Source organism: Botryllus schlosseri, chromosome 3, assembly GCF_051294905.1.
Source record: "Botryllus schlosseri isolate E-star chromosome 3, Bs_hap1, whole genome shotgun sequence".
NCBI lineage: Eukaryota > Metazoa > Chordata > Ascidiacea > Stolidobranchia > Styelidae > Botryllus > Botryllus schlosseri.
This window is the reverse complement of record NC_137238.1, coordinates 7,019,487-7,025,858: the sequence shown is the minus strand read 5'-3', so window position 1 is coordinate 7,025,858 and position 6,372 is coordinate 7,019,487. Positions and strand designations below refer to the sequence as shown.

General features: G+C 39.1%; 1 long non-coding RNA gene across 1 annotated transcript; it reads left to right on the top strand.

The window, feature by feature from the left end:
- The first annotated feature begins 4,390 nt into the window (after positions 1-4,390).
- On the top strand, positions 4,391-6,372 carry LOC145436621 (uncharacterized). The gene is made up of 2 exons (XR_013914350.1): positions 4,391-4,987; positions 5,852-6,372. It is a non-coding gene; the product is annotated as an uncharacterized LOC145436621 (long non-coding RNA).

The window sequence follows — 6,372 nt, the reverse complement described above, 5'->3', positions numbered from 1 at the left end:
TGCAGCGATATGCTCTTTGTATGAAATTTGTCATTCAATTCAACTGCATCGCATTTCAGAAAGGCCCATTTGAAATTTTCAGGCAATGGTGTTGTGTTGGCTTCCACATTAAACAGAGTAGGCTACTGAATAGTCAGAATTCATTTTGTAGAGAAGGAATGTCGGAAAAGCGGGTGAATATTCAGTAGCTAAATTCCGTATCACAGTTACAAATGTAGTGTTGGTACTAGGTTTTCTCTCCTCCAGTATAGGAAAGTGAGCATAATATTCTTTGTACATTTCCATAGTCACAGATTTGTTTTGAATGCGCCTCAATATCTCATGTATGTAGCTGTTTTACCCCTGAAGCTGCAAGTTCAATTTGTTCAGATGTGACGTTAAATGTATCTGGAAAGCAAGATGAGATACCCATTTACGATTACAAGATTATGAGTCGGCGATATTTGTATTTTCGAGGAAAGTTGCTATTTCATTTCTCAGTTCATACACTCGTGTAAGCATAGCTGCTCGACTCAATGAGCGAACATGACAGATATAGGCCTACATGACATCGCCATATTGATTCTCTGCTTCTAGTAATATCTGGCGTAACTGATTCAGTTGATGAGACAAAAATCATATTAACAGTTTTCACCATTGTGGCCAAACACTATTCAGGTTTTTTGTCTTGGCACACAATGCCTTCTGGAAAACCAAACTATAGACAGGCTAACTAACATACGGAGGCTAGTTATCTATAATTGAATATTTTCAGATTCCGTCATTGCGTCTGAGATGCTTCAAGCGTTTCTGAAGCAAAGGAAGAACACCTTTATTGTCACACCCCGTTAGAGTGATCAACCCTTTAAAAATGCATGGAACACCTTCGGTTGCGAGATACACCCGATTGATAAGCACTGATCCAGTCTAGTCTATCTCCATCTCCTACTTCAACCACCTTCGTTTAATGGCGTAACAATCGACTAATACGATGTAGGCTACTATTATATCGTAGCAATGGCGCATTTTTTTCATGCAGCGCTGCACTGCAGATCAAAACTCATTATGAAGCGGCGGGCCGTATTCTTGTGATAACTAATTATTATGTCGCGGGCCGGACGATTTCGCTTGGCGGGCCGGATCCGGCCCGCGGGCCGTAGGTTGCCGGCCCTTGATATATGCAATCACCTTACTCTGCACTTGAGATGTGGAGTTCGGAGACGTCTGCGTGTCATGCTGACATGAAGCTGAGTGCTGATGCAGTCTCGATGTACCGCTTGTAGCACGGTCATGTTTATAAATGGTTTTGCACTTTCTACACTGAGTATAACCTTGATAGCTCTTGGTTGCGCTATCACATCCAGTAAAAGTTCCAAGCTGAACTTTGGTGATTTTTATCAGAGCTGTGTGCATCTACCTGTTCAAGGCTTCCGTCTCTCAATCCCTTGGTTATCTTACTCGTATTTCCCAATGGCATTCTGCTAGTAAAATCACACCCTGAGTATTAATATAGACAGACTGATTACGGTATACCAGTGTTGCCAACCTCGCGGAGGTGCGGGCCTGTAAGACTTGAGATCTTAAGTCTAGCCATCACAGATTCATATAGGCACGCACCATATTTCTTCTTTTCTTGCTTCGGTTATTATGCTTCATCATGCACTTTGAAATAAAATCAGGAAGGACTCGAAGCGCAAGAAAATTTGAAATCACTGGCCGACGCATGTCGGACGAAGGAGAAGCGAACGCCCACTATTACGTTTGCGGCTGGGTTATCGCTAAAGAAATCACGCGTTCAGAGTGCGAGACTTGCCGCTCGCATTTTTCCGTACAGGAGCCGGTTCTCCGATCATCTAACATTTCTTCAAATTTAACAGTCATACGGTCCTACACGAAAGATGGAAATTTATCAATAGCAACTGAGGATGAATATTAAACCCACCCGACCCCGACAATGCTCCGTTTTTCCGAGTTATCGAAACAATTTTTCGCAATAACATATATGTCGCAGGGTTCGAAAACTTACCCGACCATTTATATTTGAAAAACTTCCGAAACAGAACGATATCCCACCGTGTCATGCTGCTGCCCCCATTACTAGAATGGCGCACCGATATGTTCAACTAAGACTGCATGCATATGCAAGAAATGTATCGGGGAAATCAAATGCACACAGTCATGCAGGTAAATTGGCCACACGCTCAAATATTAAGTGAAACAACATATACCTTGAACACCATATAAATTATCGCTTTTCTACTGTCTAGGAGCTGATTTTTTTCAACTACTACTGAGAATACTTCTTCGGTTACTATTTCTACCATGGATTTCTATATCTAGTAATGTTATATTTATTGTTCCTTTATTCCTACTGTTCCTTTGTGAGTGTTTTTGAAATATCTGCCATACGACATTACATATCTATATATATAATTTTTATGTAGCATATATATTATATTATTATTACATTATTATTATTGTATTATTTTTGCTCCATTCCTACCGTTCTTTTGTTATTGTTGTTGAAATGGTTGTCAATATATTCGACACTAAATCTATCGATTATATATATAGACACATACTTGTTACTTATATTATATTATTATTATTAAACAGTTGGTTCGTGGTACCGAACTTGAAGATAGCTTTCAATACAGCATCCATTGCAGTGAAATATTATTCAACTCGAAGACTTTTCGGGTGACTCTTTTCAAGAGTTAACGGCACACTGAAGGGATTTAAGCAGAATGAAAAGCAAAACCAGAAAGGCAAAGTATGACGAAACAATCAGAAATTACATACCATGAAGTCCGCAATGTAACAATGGCAACAATAACAAACTTTGAACCATAGTGTCCTATTGGGCTCGAAAGTCACGTGACTTCTGGTTCGCTGGGGCCAAACAACTATCTTAGATAGCCGCTGCCTGTGTTAATTTGCGATATTGGTCTGTTTTTAAATCGTATTTCCTGTCTCAGTGAGGTTGTTTGAAGTACAGTTCTGGGTTTTATGTTATCTTCTATGACTTAGATAACTAGGTAGGATTATGTTGTTTTGCAGCCGCGCAAAATGCCAGGGTATAACGTGCCAATTTGTTATAATGGATGAGAAAACAATCCGGAGTAGTCTTTCCATCGACTTCTGAATTGCCAGAAAACGACAGGAAAGTGACTGAAATTAATAAAGCTAGTGAGAATGATAAATATAATTAACATTTGAACTATGTTGACTTGTTTGTTTGGTGGTATCAAATGTCATACCGGTATCTCGTGTGCCCCAAGACAGCGTAATCGAGTCAGCTTCAATAGCAAATGATTTAAGATAAGCCACAATTATTAGATTTTTTTAAAAGTGTTTATATAGTGAAAGTGGCCTAAGAATGGATGCATCAACTGCAGGCATCGGTTAGCTTTTAAGATATCTGTGCCATTTATTGAAAAAGATAATCAAGAATTTCGGTCAGCCAAATTTAAATTTAACCATGCCAATCAGAAGGAAGTTATTGACTGTTTCAAGGATTGTGCTGAGAAGACTGCTATTGCCGGACAAGGACAAGAGTACCGTACTTTCGACTTGTTTTTTTTTTATGATGCAGCGATTTACAATTTGGTATCATTCTAACTGGAATGTAACTAGGTCTTGCTGTTACTCATGACACTACTTCCTATAATTTAGTACTGGCACTGTTGCCAATGTTTTTCTAAATTTTGGTCAAGTTTCTATACATCAGTGTTGTTCAAAAATACCTTTTTTTTCCAAATTTCACTGGCTCATGAACAAAATTGTTAGGTGGCTTGAAAAAAGGTTGCACACTAGATTTGGCTCAATTCCAACATGCAGAAGTGAAGCTATCAGATTTTTAAAAAAATTGAATTTATTGAAAAAATAAAATAATTTTATTAAATTTTACTGGCTATGCCGTGAAATTGTTGAGTTTTCAAAAAATGTATAGCAAATTTGGCTAGTTGAGCCAAATTAAAAATTTTCTACTTTTGTAGCTTTTGCATTACTCTATACAAAATTTACACAAATTTCCTGAACAAAAATCAGAGGGTAATTCATAACTATTTTATTCTCTTTATAGATACTTTTAGATGTTTAACAAATCAATGCAAACATTGATGCTAGCCTCACTAATCTGTACCTGATTGCTGTGCTAGTGAAGTTGCACTGTGCGCTATATGTAAACCATATCCGGGGCATCTCTGATCCCGGCATCTTGTATGATGCAATTGGTATCTCTGCCAAAAACTGCTCTCCAGAAGACACCATCTCCTTTATCGCAAGAACGAGAAGCACACGCACGCTATTTACCCCTTGAACTGTGAGAAAATGCAGCTCAACTGTCTATGGAATGACGTCACCGTAGGGAGGTGGAGCGACACACTTCAAGACGCTACCGGCCTTAAAGGTCAACTGCATCTCAAAAATGACTTTACCTTATTTCGTACATTATGTGGTTAGGAATATGAATAAAATAATGAAAATTGAAAATACCTTATAGTTTTCAAGTAATTTAAATTATAAATCGAAAAGTCAAAAAACGGAAAAGAAACCATTCAGCCATGAAATGACGTCATGTAACTGACACAGCAGAAGTCTTGATACCTGGTTTGCATAAGGTTATCCCTGTTGCTGTGGATTTGAGTGTTTCAGTGTGATCATGAAAGCTGTTAAGAAGATGAGGAATGGAGGTAGACGTTATGTCGCGTATGGCTGCTACAATACGCAATATGCGGTACTCAAAGTGTCCTTACATCGCTTTCACAAGCCATATGCCGTCAGCCGACCGGACGCCTATAGCTGAACAGTGCGGAAGACCAAAATTGCGCACAGAATCATATTCATGCGCGGATCACTTCCAACCATCTTGCTTCAATGAAGTATCCGAGATACACAAGCTAGTTGACTACCGAACACAGGCAACTATCGCATGTACTCCCGTCCACACTTTATTTTCACGGAGGAATACCGGTACTCCTCTAAAGCTACGTACTGTCCGAAATCGGTAAGTGAAAATGTATTGAGTCAGCTAGTACTATAAGACTGTAACTAACCGTTTCTATTAGTATTGACTGTGGTAGTAACGAAAGTAGTTATTGTTTGCACTCAAGTATACATGTAGAATTAAGTACGGTACCGTATATGCCTTCAAAAACTTCTGAAGTGGAAGTATTCTAAAATTAAGCCACTTCACTCATTGAATGAAGTAGTGGCATTAGTTACTGAAAAGGGAGTATGTAACCAGCTGACTGCATGACCTGATGGTTACATCGCTGACCTCCTTTTATGCCAATATGGAATAGGTGTCTCGTGCACACCAAAGATTCCACTGACTGCACACAGGTGTGACGCCGAAAACCGCCTTGGCACACCAAAGATATTGCGCTAAACGTACCGGGATTCCAACCTGGCTTTTATGGACTCCGTGGATAATTGAAAAGGACGCGACTCGAGCCAAAACTATAGAAGTGAGATGACTTGTGACTCGAAAATTTGCCACTTGGCTACAACCCTGATAAAATCATAGACTGATGAAACTGTAGCCTATGAGTCAGGAAGCCTACTTATCATGTAAGCAGCAAAAGCAACACGATAATACCGATGATCCATTACTATATCGTAATCTATGTCCCTCTCAAGATGTTGGCAGCTCAGCGGAGATGAGAAAGTACCAGTATCACCATAACTGTCGTTAAGTACTCTGTTAACTGTTCAAAACAACCCTTATAAGATTTCACCATATTCACAAGCCATACGCATCATTGTAGGATGAAGTTTGCAATCCTTTATTTAATGATACTTGAGAAGGAATACTGCCTTCAATCTGACTGTGTTATAACACCTTGTGATATTTTTTTGCCTTCTCTAGATTACTGCAATGAAGAAGTCAATGCACTCGTCAAAACACGACCAGGAACGGCAGAGTTCATCAATTTTATTTGAGTAGCGGCATCGTCAAAATTAGCTCGGATGATGATATTGCTGGACACAAAACCCGATGTTTCTCTTCCTGATACAGTAGCAGTGTTGATGGATTAGTTTGTTGCATTTACTATTTTCAATAAAACTATTTTCATGCGCAATGAATTATTTCAAAATTGAAATCCTTTGAAACTACTGGATGTGACTTTTGATCGGATGGCAGTAACGACATGCGCAGGCAGGATTTTCCGTGTTGTTTTCTGCAGAATCCCCATAGCAATCGGACGAGATTCCTGTGCAGTGTTTCTCAGCTTCCTGAAAAGTGTAGTGTAAGGAAATTACTTGGCAACGGACTCGCCGTTTCATCTTAATGAGGCTCATTCACTCATGCATCAAACTAGATGTTATAATTCTGTGGCCATAATCCTGTTCATATCTATAGTAAGACATCTTCAATGCATCACCATC